This window comes from Triticum dicoccoides, chromosome 3A (genome assembly GCF_002162155.2).
Source record: "Triticum dicoccoides isolate Atlit2015 ecotype Zavitan chromosome 3A, WEW_v2.0, whole genome shotgun sequence".
NCBI lineage: Eukaryota > Viridiplantae > Streptophyta > Magnoliopsida > Poales > Poaceae > Triticum > Triticum dicoccoides.
The window spans coordinates 540,825,657-540,846,968 of NC_041384.1; the positions used below are offsets into that span (position 1 = coordinate 540,825,657).

The 21,312-nt window shown below is 45.9% G+C and overlaps 1 long non-coding RNA gene across 1 annotated transcript; it reads right to left on the reverse strand.

Annotated features, from left to right (window-relative positions):
- Positions 1 to 20,017: 20,017 nt before the first annotated feature.
- Positions 20,018 to 20,554, reverse strand: LOC119272052. Its single transcript, XR_005134687.1, has 3 exons — positions 20,460 to 20,554; positions 20,276 to 20,377; positions 20,018 to 20,110 (listed from the first exon to the last, which is right to left on the reverse strand). It is a non-coding gene; the product is annotated as an uncharacterized LOC119272052 (long non-coding RNA).
- Positions 20,555 to 21,312: the final 758 nt, after the last annotated feature.

The window sequence follows — 21,312 nt, forward strand, 5'->3', positions numbered from 1 at the left end:
TCACAACGTCAGTCACAAAATAAAAATCCATGATGCACGCAAGCAGGTTATTCATATACAACATGAATATGCAATAAGGGAGTAGAAATAGAAAGCACCGATCGGGTGTCTGAAGCGATGCCTCGAAAGGATAATAATATAAAGCATGCCTCAGTCGGGCGTCTGAGCGACACCACATAAAGGTCTTATAAATAAAAGAAATATAAAGCATGCCACAGTCGGGCGTCTATGAGACACCACATAAAGGGCTTATAAATAAAAGAAATAACAAGCATGCCACAGTCGGGCGTCTGAGCGACCCCACATAAAGGGCTTATAAGTAATTTAAATAACAAGCATGCCACAGTCGGGCGTCTAAGTGACACCACATAAAGGGCTTATAAATAAAAGAAATATAAAGCATGCCACAGTCGGGCGTCTGAGCAATACCACATAAAGGGCTTATAAGTAATTTAAACAAGAAGCATGCCACAGTCGGGCATCTGAGCGACACCACATAAAGGGCTTATAAGAGAATAATCACAGTGAATATCCAAGAGGTAGAACCGTCCTAGGGATACTCAATAATCCAAATAGTGTAAATGCTTAGTCCATAATAATAATAATCATAATCATCATGAGTCACAAGTCATGATCCATGTTCTGGTTTAGCAAATTTTCCTCCGAAGACCGACACTAAGACCGGCACTTGACCCTTCCCAGACTGTAGTCCTTAACCATGGACATGGCTATTCGAATAGATATAATCTCTGCAGAGGGTGTACTCTTTACCCATGAGTAACGGATTCCTTTACTCCATCGGGAATAATTCCGCTTACGGTCTTTTAATTGAAAACACACTTGACTCGCACACACCAGCTTAACTTGTCGGTGTCTGGAATCACCCTCGACACCCGTTAAGCGAAACTCTAAGTGGGGAGGCTACAACCTCAACTAGCATGGGATCAAAAAATTTATAAAGCGCACAAACTAGGGGAGCTACCCCCGTCGGCTCGAACCGGAAACACCCATGCCCCCGGACCAGGTGGCATGCCTACCGGCTGCAGCCGGTATCTTCCACCATGGCCTCTCTGTACGGTGTGTGTGTCAGGACCCCGACTCAATGCCACATCGATCTAGCATGTAACACCTCATATCACTTTGCGGCCTCACGCACGGTATTCCCATGGGTGTCGCCTTACCTTAGCCCGGGACCGTTTGCGCCTTTTGGCACACGTATATGACAGTGTCGCTAGCATCCATATGATAAGGAGCCCGGGCTGACATGGCTAGTCGTAAACCCAAAGTGGCACAGACTTACAGGGACAGGCATCCATGACCCAGCATCGAACGTGTCGGTCATCAGCGAGTGAATCCAGGCTGTAGCACTGGGCTAGCAGGACTCCGGTGAACCGGGCTGTAGCAGGCTAACAGGACTCCGGTATTCATCGCGTGACATTTCCCCGAAGGGACAGACACAGGAACGAAGAAGGACACATGCCGGCTAGCCTAAGTGTTCCGGAGCAGTAGCAAGCTACCATGGCTCGGTGGAAACACTAGGAGACATTTCCCGGTAAGAGAGGCTACTAAAGATAAACAACTAGATGGTCAGATCCCACACATACCAAGCATTTCAATAACATACACACAATATGCTCGATATGTGCAAATACAACATGGCATCACAACATGACTCTACAACTCAAGTAAATATACAATAGGCTCTAAGGAGCGAGACATTACAAACGTGGGTCTCACGACCCAACAATCAGAGCATACAAGTCAAAGCACAAGCGGAAGCTATCATGTCTGAGTACAGACATCTATAAATGAAAAGGCTGAGAAGCCTGACTATCTATCAGATCCTGCCGAGGGCACAAGATCGTAGCTGAGGTATCAAGCTAAACGTCGAAGTCCACGTGGAACTACTAGCGAGACCGAAGTCTCTCTGCAAAAACATAAAATAGGCAAACGTGAGTACAAATGTACCCAGCAAGACTTACATCAGAACTAACTACATATGCATCTTTATCAACAAAGGGGATGGTGGGGTTTAACTGCAGCAAGCCAGCTTTGACTCGGTGGCTATCCTAAACTACGACTGCAATGTAACTCTTTTGAGGTGGCGCACACGAGTCCACATATTCACCATATCAATACACCACTATGGAACCGCTCCCGTCTCCCTACGAGAACGCCATCCATAGCACTCACGCTTATCTTGCGTATTTTAGAGTATCCACTTTCACTTGTCTATGAACTGATATAAGCAACCCAGAAGTCCTTTACCACGGACACGGCTATTCGAATAGATGATGTTAACCCTGCAGGGGTGTACTTCTTCATACATGTTTCCACCACTTAGCGTCTGCACATGACATGTGCTCGGCAGACTTCAAGCGAAAGCCGACGTGGGTGTAGACCACGACCTACCTAAACACTCAAGTCTCTAGTCCAGGTTTATCGCCTATTCGGGTTCCATCCATGAGGAGATCCGGCCGGAGTTTCGCTCACAGCCCCAAACGATGTGAACAGGGTTCCCGAGATACCAAACGGGCATCCGGTACACCGTGCCACGTACCTACCGCATCACAGCCCACCCCTGCGGTCAGCGCTGTCCACGGCCTCCAGTAAGCTACAAACACCAGAAACTACTTGCAACTCCTGGACAGAGGACTAGGGTGATTAAGAAGTCGAGCGGGGTCATATTTCAGGGCCCAATGCATGGTAGTAGCTGAATCATGGATCACAAACACAGAACTCAGTTCCTGAGGACGGCTGCAATGAGACAACCCACCATGTACTCCTACATGGCCTCTCACCGCTACCTTTACCAAATCGTGTTCACACGCTTAGCTCACACACAGTAGGACATGTTCACACACCTCTGATTCATCCCCGATGAATCAGACCTGACTCAACTCTAAGCAGTAGCAGGCATGACAAACAAGCATGAATGAGTAGGCACATCAGGGCTCAAACAACTCCTACTCATGCTAGTGGGTTTCATCTATTTACTGTGGCAAGGACAGGTCATGCAAAGGATAAAGGGGTTCAGCTACCGCAGCAAGTATCAAATATGTCGTTGTTGTCCTAATGCAGTAAAAGAGAGCAGGAGCGAGAGAGTGGGATTGTATCGGAATGAACAAGGGGGTTTTGCTTGCCTGGCACTTCTGAAGATAACATTGAGTCTTCATCAGTGTCAACGATCACATCATCGGTATCACGTCTATCGAGAGGGGACAAATACCGGCAACATAGAAGGAAACACAATGAATGCAATGCACAATATGATGCATGATCATGACATGGCAAAATGAATGTGTTTTGGGCTAATTCATCTAAAACCAGATTAAATGAAGTTGGTTTGAATCCAAGATTCAAATTCAAACTCCATATGTGGTTATTTAAATGTCATTCACTTCATTTGCCCTAAACAGTAGTGATAAGTTGTTCTAACATGCATGTAAATGGTACAGATGGATTCCTTGAATTTTTCTGATAATTTTTCATATATAAATTATTTAATTTGGAGTTACGGTTAATTTTCTATGATTTATTGAAGTTTATATAATTTTCTAGAATTATAAATCATTTCCTAATTTATTTTAATTCCAGAAAGGAATTATTGCGTCAGCATGACCTCATGCTGACCTCAGCAGGTCAACAGGCGCCGTCTAGGTCAAACTGACCTGTGGGCCCTGCGTGTCAGTGTCTGGACTAACTAACCTAATTAAGATTAACCCTAACTAACTTGGTTAGCCGGGCGGGGCCCGCATGTCAGTGAGTCAGTGTCTTAGTTAAAATTAGTTATTATCTTAACCAAGAGTTAGCAGGGGACGGGCCCACACATCAGTGACCCAGGGGGGTCAAATCCCTGGTCAACCGGGGCTAATCCACCGGTGACATGACGCCGGCGAGGCCCGAGACGGCGGCGATGCGCGGAATCGCAGCACAGGCCATGGATCGAGGCGCGGATGGCACCGTTGGAACCCCGAGCCTCGTCCGCGTCCTCTGGTGCTAGTGGGGTTGCCGGAGACGACTCAGATCGACGGCGGCGTCCACTTCCGCGGCGGCCGGAGCTCGGCTAAGTGCGGGTGTGGTGCTGCAGCTCATAGGTGGGTGAACGGAGGTGCTAGGCAGCACCTAAAGGGCGGCAGGAGCATGTCGGAGCTGCTATGCGAGGCAGAGGTGCTCGGGGCACGGAGCTCGCCGGCCATGGCGGATGGCGGCTTCGGGTGCTCGTGGGGCGGCGGCTACAGGGCGCGCGAGAGAGAGAGAGGTGAGGGGAAACGACGGTAAGCTCACAGGGGGGCAGCAGGGTGGCTCAGTGGGCTCGGGGATGCGCCAGACGTCACGAATCGACGACGGTGAGCTTCGGTGGCCGGCGACAGAACGGCGATGGTGGCGGCATTGCAGGGCTTCCGGAGGGCCGTGGGTCGGTGGGGAGGAAGGAGGGGGTCGAGGCGGAGCCTTTGAGCGCATCGGCGAGGCTAGGGGTGGCCGGTGGCCACGAGGGAGCTCGTCGGCGGCGGCGAGCGTGTTCGGTGAGGTGGGAAACGGCGAGAGAGGGAGCAGGGGAAGAGTGAGAGAGGTCGGGCGGATCGGGACGACACCGGGGCATTCATCCACGCGGCCAGGGGAAGCAGGAGGTGGCCAGGGGAAGCAGGAGGTGGCCGAGGCAGCGTCGGCGCGCGCCACGCCTCGCCTCTGTTCGTCCTCCTGGCAGAGGCGGAAGAGGACAAGGGGGAGGAGGTGGGCTGGGCCGACCAGATGGAGCTGGGCCAGGTAAGTGGCGCCAGGTAAGTGGCCCAGGTGGCCTTCTCTCCCTTTTATTTCTGTTCTGTTTCTCTTTTCTATTTCTGCAATTTGTTTTTGATTTGATTTAAAATATCAAATCATTTTATAAAATCCTGGAAATAATTATGGGTGCTTTCTGAATTATTTCAGTGACCCTTAACAATTTCCAACATTTATTTGAACATTTAAATTATTTATAGTATTTAAATGCCCAAAGTCAAATACAATATGGATTATTCAAAAAATCCAAAAATGTCTTGGAAAAATATCCATCATCTCTGGATATGGTTTTCACCCTTTTCCAGTAATCATGAACATTTTTGCAAACCAATTTGGGTTCTGTGAAAATATTTTGAAGTTAAACCTATTTGCAATGCTTTGGTGCTAGGGCTTGGTCATCCCCATTTCAAATTTCATAAAATTTAAACATGTTGCATAGATGCTAAAAAAAACAAACAAGGGCTGATCTGGGGCTGTGACAGCTCACCCCCACTAAACAAAAATCTCGTCCCGAGATTCAAGCGTAGGGTAAGGTGAAGGGGGAGCGCAAACTAGCACAATCTTCACGATCCAGGTTGCACTTCATAGGAACGTTGATTCGATCACCATCATTGTCTTGAAGTCTTGCTCTGAGAAATCCTGTCAACATGACATGGAGGGAAGAAGACTCTAGAAGGGTCGATCTCCTCGAAGATCGAACAACTCACGGAATGAGACATAGGACCATCTCTCGGGTTGAGACACGAGATACACATCAAGAGGGGTGGAAAGAAACGGATGACGAAGGTTCACTAGGTAGACAATAATTCCACACTTAAGAAGGTGGTAAACGATTGTCCACGTAGCGAGGAGTTGAGTTGCTATGATACCACGATGAAACATCCTGGAGGAGGGTGATTCGTAGATTATTACCCTAAGTGGCGAAAAGAATTACCTTTGATTCAGAGATCATTGAAACTCTTTATACCAGCTTAAGGCAAATCATAATCGATCATTTAGAGGGGTTCGGTAGAATGGCATACTCGGACTTGGATGATGTGGATTACCTTGTTGAAGACAACACAATGGATGATTTTTACTTACCACCGGAAATGGAAGAGACCCATGGTAGAATGGCACATTGGCGGTGCAAGCTGGGAACAAAATGCAAATGCTGGGAATGATTCTAGTAACTGGGGAGAGGCTCAACAATAGAGAGTTATCCCACTATTGGAATGGTTATAGCATAACCGAGGAAACTGAGAGGAATCCAGTTAGAGCCGATGGTAACACGTAGCGCTTGTGCGTGCTCTCAAGAACTTGAGCATTTCCATAATCATCAAGGTTTTACCAACATCCGTGTCAAGGATCCTGGCAACACAACATACCACCATGATGAACAACGATGGACGATGCAGATGCATAGGAAGATAACATCAACTCAGATTTCACCCTAGCGAGGCCAAGGAAACAAAATCTGGATGATCGACCGAGAGACATTTAGCACTCCGCTTCTAATGTTCTCCTTGACGTGCTAGTGTAACCCATTCATAGATATGGTTTGATAACTAGAACATCAAGTAAAGGTCGGACTTCGGGAGCAATAGAATCCATAAGGAACAGTTACGGAGGTAAATCCTATGAAATCCTTATGGGGAGGTGGCCAACTTCCTCAAACAAGATACTACAATAATAGGTCTTCCGGCTGGGTGTGTTGGCCACGACATCCACTTTACCGGTTATCGAGGGACCAATATTATAGTTCTTGGGAAATATTCCAACCATCATATCTGCCTGAGACTCAGATCTGGTTGGTGTTAGGATATTCCAGGCTCATCGAGTCCAGGAGGAAAAATGAAAGTTTGCAACACAATTCGACGAGATGACGTTGCGAGATTCTCGGGGAATGAACTACGATAGCAAGCTCCAAAACATGAGCTGGTTCTGCTACGCACGTGTGAACATGTGGTCTCAGACAAACATGATCACATGGTAGTCTTACAATAAAACACTACCGAGTTCTGGTTGGAAACCATCACCGTGGATAACGAAGTCCTTGCATAAGGTATACTCTTAAGAAGGAACTTCTTCTCCTTGAACAAATCAATCAGTGGCTTGGTGTGCTAGGGATACATATAGATTGAAGGTTGCAAGTCTTCAAACCACAGAATTCTTCGCACATGTGCATGACTGACTTGCGATGATTCCAGAGGAAGCAACATTGACTTTCTCGAGTTCACGGCGGCACCCTGCATCAAATGCACACGAACTAGAGGAAGTCACTTCTTACATCCGAACATATGCTTCATGAGCTAGCATGAACAAATGCTTTCAAAAGTTTCCAACACTAGCTTAATGTTCAGCAAAATTATGGAGAAGACAAGGATGTTGTCAATGGGCACAACAACAATTCATCTGGGTTTCCTTTTAAAAGGAATTCCATAGTTAAGTGAACAAGTGATAGCATTGGTCAGACCAAAGATGTAATGGTGTATGCTCGAGGGATCAACCACGAATAAGACAACATTACGAGCATCGTTGGTACTGATTTGATTTGACGATAGCCCACACTCAAATCAAAGGATTGATAAGACAATAGGTCCAGCAACTGATCACAAGGACCAATCGATGAAGATATCATCTTTCTTCAGCACACCCTACACAAGAATATCCCTTTGGAACGAACTAAGTCAGGCAAGCTTTTATCTTCCAACTCTCCAAGTTGTTGTTTAGCTTATCCAACTAGCTCAGGGTATCCAACATGGATTCTTGGAGAAGGGGTGGTTTATAGGAATAAACCAACTTGATCACGAACTCAACATAGCGGTCAGGTGACAACCTGGTAATACTCCCGAGAAGATATTCGGAAAATCACGAACCACCGGTATGTTACTAAGCTCGAGAACAATCTCGCTTTTGAGGGCAAGACGATATGATCAAATGAGTGAGGACTTGACAAGATCCTAACTCATTAACGAAGGGTGCACCGAAATAAGGACTAGGTAGCACGATCAGTCTTAGAAGGATGATTCAAAAACCAACATGCTAAGAATGAAATTATTGTCCTTTAACTATCCAGCAACGAGGTTGCTAGGCGTATTGATTTCACACATCACAATTCATTTGTCGGTATTCCGGTTGCATCAACACGAAGACCGAGGAATGACTAATGATGGCAAGAAGTATCACTGTACCAAGAGTTCATAGGATGGTGTGCAATTCCTATAACAATCCCGATATAAAGATGGTAATACTCCAAGGTAGAACAGAACAAAAGCTGGATTAGCAATTTGATCTGCGGAGCACAACTTCTTTGACCCAATCCTGGATATGGAAGAGGTACTGGAGTTTGTTTCTCCTAGTCATTCTGCGATAGAATGGCATGACGGACCACAAGAGTAATAGGCATCGATAAACGAACGCACGCATACTCTTGACTATCAATTGATAGACGAGGGTCAGAATGCAACTAAAGAGAACAACTCAAAGGAACATATAATTTTCTGAGTTGTGGATGCATAGATTAGTATGTCGAACCAAGTTCAACATATTTCTTCCGGATAACCCATGCAGAGAGGTAGGACTGGCAGAATCACGATTTATGAATGGAGATCTCCTCAAGAGTACCCTAATTGTGATCTTTTGATCCAATAAACATCTGCCATAAGCAGTTCATAGTATTTGGAAGAAGGAAATACCACGGACCTCGAGGACTATCGCAAAGTTACTAATATCCTGAAGGAACTAGCAATTACTATCAACATGAAGTAAGTAGGGTGGATCTCGGGTTCAAGAACCCAGGAATAGAATACCTACTAACTAAATGGCATCGCGGGATGCTTTCGATAATGACGGCCTGAATCATCACACTGGGAACACAAAACATGGCTAGACTACTAGATGATCCCCTGAGACACCTAGGGTCATAATAATTATTCCAACATATATGTCGAGGCAATAAAGTACCTCAACTCACTAATTTGTGTGATTAACCTGGCCTAAAAGACATTGAAACCATAGGAAAAGGATTTTGCAAATGCATCAGACTATTTAGAACCCTGGGATGACTCGGACAGCATAACGGCTGTAAATGCTCAAAAAAAGATTTGAGACATTCACAAAAATGGTGGCATAACCACTCAGAAGCACAATATCAAGGTTTGGAGGTCAACAGTTAACATACAGAAGTAGTAGGAACTGAACTCGAGCTTAAATCCAACAATCTTATAAGTCTACGGATTAGTAACGCGTGATCCTGATAGAAAGAAGAGATAGCCTAGTTCTTAATCCCCGTAGGAAGATAAGATGACTTAGGTCAGAAGGGCCATGAGGTATAAGGAGTAAAAAGAGCCTTACGTTCCATCCCACAATCAATTCCCTTATATAACTAAAGAATTTCTAGACTCAACATCGACCAGTTTGGCTTGGTAATCCTACAGGCAGTCAAGCTCTGATACCAACGCTGTCAGGACCCCGACTCAATGCCACATCGATCTAGCATGTAACACCTCATATCACTTTGCGGCCTCACGCACGGTATTCCCACGGGTGTCGCCTTACCTTAGCCCGGGACCGTTTGCGCCTTTTGGCACACGTATATGACAGTGTCGCTAGCATCCATATGATAAGGAGGCCGGGCTGACATGGCTAGTCGTAAACCCAAAGTGGCACAGACTTACAGGGACAGGCATCCATGACCCAGCATCGAACGTGTCGGTCATCAGCGAGTGAATCCAGGCTGTAGCACTGGGCTAGCAGGACTCCGGTGAACCGGGCTGTAGCAGGCTAACAGGACTCCGGTATTCATCGCATGACATTTCCCCGAAGGGACAGACACAGGAACGAAGAAGGACACATGCCGGCCAGCCTAAGTGTTCCGGAGCAGTAGCAAGCTACCATGGCTCGGTGGAAACACTAGGAGACATTTCCCGGTAAGAGAGGCTACTAAAGATAAACAACTAGATGGTCAGATCCCACACATACCAAGCATTTCAATAACATACACACAATATGCTCGATATGTGCAAATACAACATGGCATCACAACATGACTCTACAACTCAAGTAAATATACAATAGGCTCTGAGGAGCGAGACATTACAAACGTGGGTCTCACGACCCAACAATCAGAGCATACAAGTCAAAGCACAAGCGGAAGCTATCATGTCTGAGTACAGACATCTATAAATGAAAAGGCTGAGAAGCCTGACTATCTATCAGATCCTGCCGAGGGCACAAGATCGTAGCTGAGGTATCAAGCTAAACGTCGAAGTCCACGTGGAACTACTAGCGAGACCGAAGTCTCTCTGCAAAAACATAAAATAGGCAAACGTGAGTACAAATGTACCCAGCAAGACTTACATCAGAACTAACTACATATGCATCTTTATCAACAAAGGGGATGGTGGGGTTTAACTGCAGCAAGCCAGCTTTGACTCGGTGGCTATCCTAAACTACGACTGCAATGTAACTCTTTTGAGGTGGCGCACACGAGTCCACATATTCACCATATCAATACACCACTATGGAACCGCTCCCGTCTCCCTACGAGAACGCCATCCATAGCACTCACGCTTATCTTGCGTATTTTAGAGTATCCACTTTCACTTGTCTATGAACTGATATAAGCAACCCAGAAGTCCTTTACCACGGACACGGCTATTCGAATAGATGATGTTAACCCTGCAGGGGTGTACTTCTTCATACATGTTTCCACCACTTAGCGTCTGCACATGACATGTGCTCGGCAGACTTCAAGCGAAAGCCGACGTGGGTGTAGACCACGACCTACCTAAACACTCAAGTCTCTAGTCCAGGTTTATCGCCTATTCGGGTTCCATCCATGAGGAGATCCGGCCGGAGTTTCGCTCACAGCCCCAAACGATGTGAACAGGGTTCCCGAGATACCAAACGGGCATCCGGTACACCGTGCCACGTACCTACCGCATCACAGCCCACCCCTGCGGTCAGCGCTGTCCACGGCCTCCAGTAAGCTACAAACACCAGAAACTACTTGCAACTCCTGGACAGAGGACTAGGGTGATTAAGAAGTCGAGCGGGGTCATATTTCAGGGCCCAATGCATGGTAGTAGCTGAATCATGGATCACAAACACAGAACTCAGTTCCTGAGGACGGCTGCAATGAGACAACCCACCATGTACTCCTACATGGCCTCTCACCGCTACCTTTACCAAATCGTGTTCACACGCTTAGCTCACACACAGTAGGACATGTTCACACACCTCTGATTCATCCCCGATGAATCAGACCTGACTCAACTCTAAGCAGTAGCAGGCATGACAAACAAGCATGAATGAGTAGGCACATCAGGGCTCAAACAACTCCTACTCATGCTAGTGGGTTTCATCTATTTACTGTGGCAAGGACAGGTCATGCAAAGGATAAAGGGGTTCAGCTACCGCAGCAAGTATCAAATATGTCATTGTTGTCCTAATGTAGTAAAAGAGAGCAGGAGCGAGAGAGTGGGATTGTATCGGAATGAACAAGGGGGTTTTGCTTGCCTGGCACTTCTGAAGATAACATTGAGTCTTCATCAGTGTCAACGATCACATCATCGGTATCACGTCTATCGAGAGGGGACAAATACCGGCAACATAGAAGGAAACACAATGAATGCAATGCACAATATGATGCATGATCATGACATGGCAAAATGAATGTGTTTTGGGCTAATTCATCTAAAACCAGATTAAATGAAGTTGGTTTGAATCCAAGATTCAAATTCAAACTCCATATGTGGTTATTTAAATGTCATTCACTTCATTTGCCCTAAACAGTAGTGATAAGTTGTTCTAACATGCATGTAAATGGTACAGATGGATTCCTTGAATTTTTCTGATAATTTTTCATATATAAATTATTTAATTTGGAGTTACGGTTAATTTTCTATGATTTATTGAAGTTTATATAATTTTCTAGAATTATAAATCATTTCCTAATTTATTTTAATTCCAGAAAGGAATTATTGCGTCAGCATGACCTCATGCTGACCTCAGCAGGTCAACAGGCGCCGTCTAGGTCAAACTGACCTGTGGGCCCTGCGTGTCAGTGTCTGGACTAACTAACCTAATTAAGATTAACCCTAACTAACTTGGTTAGCCGGGCGGGGCCCGCATGTCAGTGAGTCAGTGTCTTAGTTAAAATTAGTTATTATCTTAACCAAGAGTTAGCAGGGGACGGGCCCACACGTCAGTGACCCAGGGGGGTCAAATCCCTGGTCAACCAGGGCTAATCCACCGGTGACATGACGCCGGCGAGGCCCGAGACGGCGGCGATGCGCGGAATCGCAGCACAGGCCATGGATCGAGGCGCGGATGGCACCGTTGGAACCCCGAGCCTCGTCCGCGTCCTCTGGTGCTAGTGGGGTTGCCGGAGACGACTCAGATCGACGGCGGCGTCCACTTCCGCGGCGGCCAGAGCTCGGCTAAGTGCGGGTGTGGTGCTGCAGCTCATAGGTGGGTGAACGGAGGTGCTAGGCAGCACCTAAAGGGCGGCAGGAGCATGTCGGAGCTGCTATGCGAGGCAGAGGTGCTCGGGGCACGGAGCTCGCCGGCCATGGCGGATGGCGGCTTCGGGTGCTCGTGGGGCGGCGGCTACAGGGCGCGCGAGAGAGAGAGAGGTGAGGGGAAACGACGGTAAGCTCACAGGGGGGCAGCAGGGTGGCTCAGTGGGCTCGGGGATGCGCCAGACGTCACGAATCGACGGCGGTGAGCTTCGGTGGCCGGCGACAGAACGGCGATGGTGGCGGCGTTGCAGGGCTTCCGGAGGGCCGTGGGTCGGTGGGGAGGAAGGAGGGGGTCGAGGCGGAGCCTTTGAGCGCATCGGCGAGGCTAGGGGTGGCCGGTGGCCACGAGGGAGCTCGTCGGCGGCGGCGAGCGTGTTCGGTGAGGTGGGAAACGGCGAGAGAGGGAGCAGGGGAAGAGTGAGAGAGGTCGGGCGGATCGGGACGACACCGGGGCATTCATCCACGCGGCCAGGGGAAGCAGGAGGTGGCCAGGGGAAGCAGGAGGTGGCCGAGGCAGCGTCGGCGCGCGCCACGCCTCGCCTCTGTTCGTCCTCCTGGCAGAGGAGGAAGAGGACAAGGGGGAGGAGGTGGGCTGGGTCGGCCAGATGGAGCTGGGCCAGGTAAGTGGCGCCAGGTAAGTGGCCCAGGTGGCCTTCTCTCCCTTTTATTTCTGTTCTGTTTCTCTTTTCTATTTCTGCAATTTGTTTTTGATTTGATTTAAAATATCAAATCATTTTATAAAATCCTGGAAATAATTATGGGTGCTTTCTGAATTATTTCAGTGACCCTTAACAATTTCCAACATTTATTTGAACATTTAAATTATTTATAGTATTTAAATGCCCAAAGTCAAATACAATATGGTTTATTCAAAAAATCCAAAAATGTCTTGGAAAAATATCCATCATCTCTGGATATGGTTTTCACCCTTTTCCAGTAATCATGAACATTTTTGCAAACCAATTTGGGTTCTGTGAAAATATTTTGAAGTTGAACCTATTTGCAATGCTTTGGTGCTAGGGCTTGGTCATCCCCATTTCAAATTTCATAAAATTTAAACATGTTGCATAGATGCTAAAACAAAAACAAACAAGGGCTGATCTGGGGCTGTGACAGTGTGCCAAGAAAGGGGTTGACAACTTACTGAACTGTACCCTACCGGCGGCAGGGATAAGTGGAAGTACGAAACAAGTATGGGGGTTACTGGAACAAGACTCGATCTATGGTTGACTCAGGAGGTTAAAGCATTTCCTGCATGATTAGCATAAGAAATATATTTCACACCAATCAGACAGAATCACCACTCATCATACCTCACCATGCCTTACCGGACACAACTGTCTCGACGAAGAACTAGAGACAAGCTCGTGTCTACCCAAGACAGAGGCTTTTCCCGGATTCCTTCCGATAGGCATGAAAGGCATACGAGGGTGACTACTATCACAAACATATCAAATGCCAACAGCACGGAATCATCAATATGCACTCATGAGTATGATCATATCATCACATAAAATAACGAATACTCCATGTCAAGGTGGTGTTGTAACCGTATCAAACAACACACAACAATATTATGCCAGAGTTCAGAATGCTTGCCTTCAGGAGTATGCAAGTGGGGGTGCACCTTTTGAAAGTTGCCTTCTTCTCCAAAGTCCTACTTTACGAAAATTTGAATTAACACATAGTTTCAAAATAGTACAAAAAAGTTGTTTGAAATTTTTTCAACTAAATATGAAAATAAACTAGACAAATTTGAGAAACAATAGAAAAAGAATCAAATCAATTGAACTTCTATTTAAAAAGTTATAGCCAGTCAAAGTTTAGTCAAAATTCTGTTTTTAATAAAAATCAGGAAAAAACGGTTCGGCGGCACTTACGTTTTCCCCTAGCGAAGGCGTATTTGGTGGAATGCGCTTCCACTTAAAACATGCTTCGGCAGGGCTGGGCCACTAACAGTGGGTCCATCGGGCCCACTGGTCAGGTTTGACCAGTCGCCCGCGGCTCCTTCCTCCTCTGTCCGAGCGGAGGCGGGGCTCCGGCGATTGCCGCCGACAAACGGCGGCTCCCCGCAGGGTTCCAAGGGCAGGGATGGATCCGCTGGTCCAGGGCGGTCCTCCCAGTGGTCGAAAGGCTGGCGGGGACGAAGGGAGTCGCCGGCGGCGAGCTCCGCGGCGGCCGGCGGTTTCTGGTGGTTCGGGGTCTCGAGCTACGGTGGCTCCCGATCGGGTTTGAGAGGTGGGGTGGCTCCGCAAGGTTGAGGGGAAGAGGATGGGAGCACGGGAGGGGTTAGGGGCCTCGGTCTTGGCCAGATTTTACCGAAACGTGGCGACAGCCGAACCTGCCGGAGATGGGAGAGAGGATGGCCTCTGGCCAACTGGGGAGGAGGGGGGCTTCCTACTACTGGAACAGGGCTGCTAACGAGCATAGGCGTGACCGGGAGAGCTATTTATAGCCCGGAGAGGTCGGTTCCCGCGACCGCGGATAAGAGCGCCGGCGAACTGCCGTACTGTTGCTAGCAGGGCGACGTGGAGGCGATTGGAGCTGGTCGGCGCATTCCGATGAACTCCCCACTGCTCAAGGGGCGAGCTGGTGCGCGTGTATGGCTTGGGCGGCGCTGCCAAGGCCGGGGCCTGCTGTGGCCGTCAGCTAGCCGCGATGGCCGTTCTGGCGGCTGCACTGCGGGGCTCCAGGAGGTGGCCAGGGCGGCTCTGCGATGAGGGAGGGGTCGGGGCGCGATGGCTGTGAGCGGCACGGATCAGAACGAACGCGGGGAGGCAGCAACGGGATGCGGCGACTCGGGCGCAAGCACGTGCAACATGCACGTTCTGGTCGCTCCCAGAGCACGCACGCGAGGTGCTCGGCAAAATGCCAATGCCTGCCAGGGGGCTCTAATCCACATGAGGTTTAGCAGGGTGGGGCTATAGACTAAGGTAGAGCCATGAGACATGCTGTTTAGGCAAAGCAAGCAGGTTCAAAATGCAAACTAGTTTCATGCCAATTCTGTTCATGAACTCAAGGTGTTCGACAGAATGCTATGGTCATTTAGTCATTTCTTGGGGTGGCCAAAAACTCCAGATCAGAGTCTCTTTAGATGATAAAGAGGGTGGCAAGGTTAGTTTGACAAAAACAAAAACTCCCTAGTGCAAGTTTTTGAGAAAATAAAATCTAGACAGAAAATAAAGGGCATTATTGCATGGACCAAAAATACTGCAATGGGTCCAATCTCCTGGACTTAAGGGTTTGGTAGAGTGGTCTATAAGCAGGAAAAATCTCATGGGCACTAGAGCAAAACAAAATAGGGTTTCAGTAGAAAATACCAAACTGGACCAGGGAGCAAAAGAGGATGATTTTCTCAAATTTCCCAAAGAACACCAATGGGTCTTTGCAAAAAGTTGAATTATACAATACTACTAACATCCCCTAATTTTGGTGGAATTTTTAAAGAAATATTTGAAAGGGTTGTATTGTAAATGGAACTCTAAAACTTATGAAAATCATTTTTTAAGTAATAAAGCTTAGGAAAAATAATTGTAGAAATAATTTCACTGGTAAAAAGAAATGGTCTTGAGCAGATATACAAGTCCAACAATATTTCTGAAAGGTTTCTACCTAGAAGGAAAAACTCAAAAATTCAGAGGGATAGAGTGATCTGAATTTAAAAGATAAAAACAGAAAATTAAAAATTAATTTCCTGGAAAAAATTTAATTAATAAATCAATGTTAAAATTTTGGGGTGTTACAACACTACCCCCCTTAAGAAAAATCTTGTCCTCGAGATTTGCTAAGGGCTGCTTTGAAAAGAATAACTCCTACTATCTCAAAGTAATATCACAAAAATAACCGTCCTACTCATGCAATAAAATGTGGCTACAGTGAGTGGGCAATTAAGTGGTGTAAAACTACAGTGTGGAATACTGGCGCTGCGTGGAAAAATCTATGGTTGGAGGGAGAACGAGAAAATTCTACTTTTGGTTACAGTAAATTTAGAATAAATTTCTAAATTTCTAAAATATGTTGGTCGCACCCGAGAGCACAGTGCTCTCTCTGGCTGACAGGTGGACCCGGGGTCCACTGTCAGTCTCTTCTTCTACCTCTGGCTCTCTCTTCTTCCTCTCTGTCGCGCGCTTACCTGCGCTTTCTCCACCGGTGACATCTAGCGCGTAGAGCATCTAGGCCGTACTACGATAGTGCGCGGCGTGCTAGGTGCCACTGCAGCATGCACTCACCTCGTGGGCCAGTGCGCTATCAGCACTGCTCGCGGATTCGCCTCCGAACACCGGCGATCGAGCGACGAGAGGCGCTGGTGGACTTCGCCCACCGTAGACCGATCTCAAGCTATAAAATGACCAAGGTGCTCCTTTCTTCTTCCTCACACCTGGCCTCGCTCCTCCTTCTCCTTCCTGCTCCTCCATTTCTGTTTGCAGGAGCTCGAGACGAGGCTCTGATGGCGGAGGCGGTGCCGGACTGGTACATGATCCTGGTGTGCGGAGGGTTGGCGGCATTGCTGGGGTTCTCCGTGCTCTTGTGCGCGATGATCCTCGATGATCGTCGTGATGCTGCTGCTCGAGTGTTAGCTCTTCGCGGTAGCGACGATCATGAGGATTAGGTGCTGGTGTCGGGTGCTAACTGCTGTCGGTGTGCTGTAGGCAACTTGCACCTGAATAATTACCCACAAATCTCTCCTTCAGAGACTGTGGTGTGCTAGGGAGGTGATCATTTAGGTGCAACATGTGCACGTGGATGAGTGGTTGGGGTTGTGAGTCTGCTGTCGTGGTGCTGCGTGAATAAAAATCTATGTCGTGAAGAGACATATGCTGCAACAACTCAGGGAAAATCTCACTTCAGAATTTACCGAGAGCGAATTTAGTTAATCAAAATTAACAGCAGTACAAACTACTCACATTAATTGAAACCAAACATTTAATTCATCACACAAATTTAGGATACCACACATAAGTTGCAACACATAAATAAATGCTGGGACAATAAACATAGCAGTGACGTCTACAATGAAAACGATAAATAGAAAGGTTCCTGAGAAAACGTCTTTGGTATTGGGGCACACTCTTCTTCTATCGGGAAAAGCGGATTGACCAGTCGATGAATGCGTCTCTCCTGGTTGGGCCTCAGTTGTCTGCCAATAGTGATCTGAGGATTTAAATCAGCGAGGCTCTGGAGATAACCCATCACTACAAGGATCCGGGTCTATTGCAACAAAATCATTTGTCGCAATACATGCTGTTTCGTGGCGATAAGTACCTATTGCGACGAAACGACATTCGTTGGCAGCCGTTGCGACTGGACACATGGTAATAGGTTATTACCACGAAAAAGCAATTGTGGCAATAAAGTGTGCTATTGCAACAACCATGTGGGCAGTTGCCACATGTTTTCCCGTGGCAACACTCACTTGATGCCACAATTTGATTTGTGGAGATAGCTTTAATGCAACATGTAACGAATTGTGGAGACTGGTATCTCGTAGCGATAGACATTTGTGGCAACAACATATGCCAACAACGACCATTTCGTGGCGCAATACTCTTCTATGGCAATAGTCAATTGTGGCAACAAACTATGGCAACAATCCTTGTTTTTGTGGCATTAGGCATGTTGCCACGACCCACTATACTTGTGGCAATAAACTATGGCAACAATCCTTGTTTTTGTGGCATTAGACATGTTGCCACGCCCCACTGCATTTGTGGCATTAACTTATGGCAACAAATATTCGAATCGTCGTAACAAGAAATTGCAACGTACTTGTTTTTATGGTGATAAATAGGTATCACAACAGGTAAAAACTTTGTAGCGAGAAATTATTGCGACAATTTATACTTTCCGTGGCGATACTCTATTTCAACAAACTTACTTTTGTGGCGCCAAACTGTTATCGCATCGTGAAATTTTTTGTGGCGCCAAGCTATTACAACAATATAAAGTGCTCCGTTGCAACATCCTAGTGCAAAAAAACAGATAGGCGTAGCGAATGAGATATAACGCAACACTATATTTTTAGTGGTGCTAGCATGTGGCAACCGAAAGTGGGTTGTGGTAATAGTCTATTGCAACCGTAAAAAAAATACATGCTTTCGATTACAATATTCAAAACCATACGTATAATATGCATATTCATAAAATTCATAATTCTCATAGCAAATATCCATCAAATGAAACTCAAATGTAATTTAGCCATCCTAATTAACTTCGAAGACTAAACTGCCCGTGCTCTAGAGTCCAATCCAGCTAGTTCTTTGGATCCTGCAATCAAGAAAAAAAGTTCTAGTTAATTAGTCGAACATAACATACGTCATACAATTATTCCAGCCCCATTGTTAAAAACTATCGCCAGACTAACTGGACTAATATTGTGTCAGCAAGCATGTAACTAAGGGATCAGAACAACTATACAAGTGTAAATGTCTAAAGCATAACCACAAGTACATCTACTAAAAGCTTCTTTTTTGAGAAAAAAAACATTGGTTTTAACTTAATGGTGCCGGGCTGAATCACCCAAAGCACAGGCAACCACAAGGGCTGGTACATCGGCCTCCCATTCCAAATAGTGGTTAGGTTCTAACATCCTACCAAGACTAGCAAGCTCATGAGAGTTTTCCGAGCAATGACATACATTTATTTCATAATAAGAATACCATAATTTGAGCGGGTACTTGGTATCCTCAATAATAGCAGCATGGGCTGACAAGTCAACCTTATTTATATTAAGTGATTCCATCAGGAGTTGCGTGTCCGTTTAAAAAACGACCCTCACGACCCCCATATCAGCGGCAAGAGATATTACATGGGACATTGCAGTGGACTCATCAGCAAAGGCATTACGCGCATGCTCATGACATCCTGCTCATGCATACAGAATGGTGCCATTGTCCGATCGTACATGTACTAAAAGCTACTGCTATTGATTTAAGTTAAGACTAGATGTATAGTTTCAGTTAAGTTCATGTCCCTAGCTAGCACATATTCCTTTTTCGTTTAATTTGTGACTCGATGCAGCAACACATGGTAAAAGAGAAGAAGTAGCTAGCTAATTATGAAGACCAATGACATATAAAATGCAGGTAAACATGAAGAGAAATCAAGGTTGTGACTTACCATTGCTTTAAACATTCGAGAATGCCTTGCTGTAGCTTGTATGAGCGCATTTGAAGAAATAGCAGTTGGCCTTGAACCTGGAGTCTTATTAGGACTAGATCTCTGTAAAAGAATATTTTGCAAGTTTGGATTACTATTTTCTTTGTCAACCCTCTTCGTAGGCACCTGCAAATAGAAGTGCACTTTTAGCAATGCAAGTAAGCAACATAAATCTTACAAGGTCAGAAGCATATGACTGTAATCACCTGTTGGGTTCCCATCTGTTGGCTCAATTCTACAAACTTTGCCATCATGTTTCTTTCAAATTCCAGTCTTAATGTTCGCTCCTCTTGCAACAATCTGTCCCTTTCAGCACACTCTTCTTTTAACCTCTCCTCAAGTTGTTCTCTCTCAGCACGCTCCAAGTTAATCCTCTCTTGTGTGTTTGCACGTTCAGCTTGTAGTTGATCTTCTAATTCGTTGACCTGCTAGCTAAGCTGAGAGTTTCACTCCTGGGTGGCTGCTGTAGCACGAGCTTGCTCTTCGATCTGGATACAAAACCTTTCAGAAGCAGTTGAAGTTTTGGCCATGTATCCGTACCCATGAGGATGCGATGACTTGCATTCCAGAGTCTCTTTGTAAGAGGTCTGGAAAATATTGTTTTTCTCCTCACTTGAAAGTGGACCTTCAGTTTCAGTTTCTTTGATTTTAACCTCTTGAAGTGCTTTGTCCTAAAAATGGAAGGAACAATTATAGATGCAGCATCAATATTGACACTATAAAAGATGAAACAAGAATAGCACGGTCCAATGCATGAATAATCGCATCTGATGATGAAACATGCCGAATGCACATCATTGACTAACTATAGAATAACCAAAAGTCAGTGTACTCACGTAAACTTTCTGGGAATCTGTGTTAGACCATGTTCCATCATTCGTGTGGGTGAGTTCCCACAGAGCAATACAATCTGGCTCTTCTCCAGTTTCCAAGTTTCTCTGCAAGTAATATACCAATGAGATGCTTGAAACATGACACCATATTTAGTAGCCAGGCATACATATTTAGTTGGACTCATACCTTCTCAAAACTAACTTGCGAGTAAGATTTTGATCTGATTATGTGTTTTGTCTTCTGTTTCTTACGGTTATCGGCGTTCTTTTGGCTGCGATCCTATCAATTCATTGAAACCAAATATAACCAGTGAGACTAGCCATTTCATCTTCACACATAATAGACAAACTGTGATCTCAGAGATAACCTGAAATTTTGAATCAGTGCCAAAGTACTCAATCATCCATTCCCACTCTTCTGGTTGCAAATCTTCCAGCAAATTAGCAAATCTAGCTGCATCTGTTTTGTATGCCTTATAAGTGGAGCTTAGAGTTGATCGCCAGCCTCTATATCGCTCTTTCGCAATTTTGAGAACTTTTTCTTCTGTTTCTGGTGTATCTTCCAAGTCCCATCTGTCCTGTAAAGCATACAACAAATAAATATACATAAGCAGTGCATTATCGATGGTAAAATAAGATAACACATGTGAAAAAGATTGTACGCACTATCATATCTGCAACAATGAGTCGATGAATGGTAGGGTGAATGTCCGACCACGTCCTCACTCCAATGAGTGGTAACTTTCTTTTCATTATGACTACCACGCCATCCTTGAACGAACGATAGTTCATTCCTACTGTACCACCAATTTTTCAGAAAATGTAATATTTAGCTTTGCAGATCCATTGGCAAAACGCTTCTTAGATGCTTTAAAACCTTTTAGAACACCTCGCCCTTTCTTCTTCTGTCCACCAGCTTCTACAACCCAAATCATACAAGAAAAATTGTATTACTCGGTATTAGATTGTAAGAAATGATGACACAAATGTAAAGGAAAGCAAGTACCATCCTCTAGTAGCGCACGGTTGCGGCGAGCATG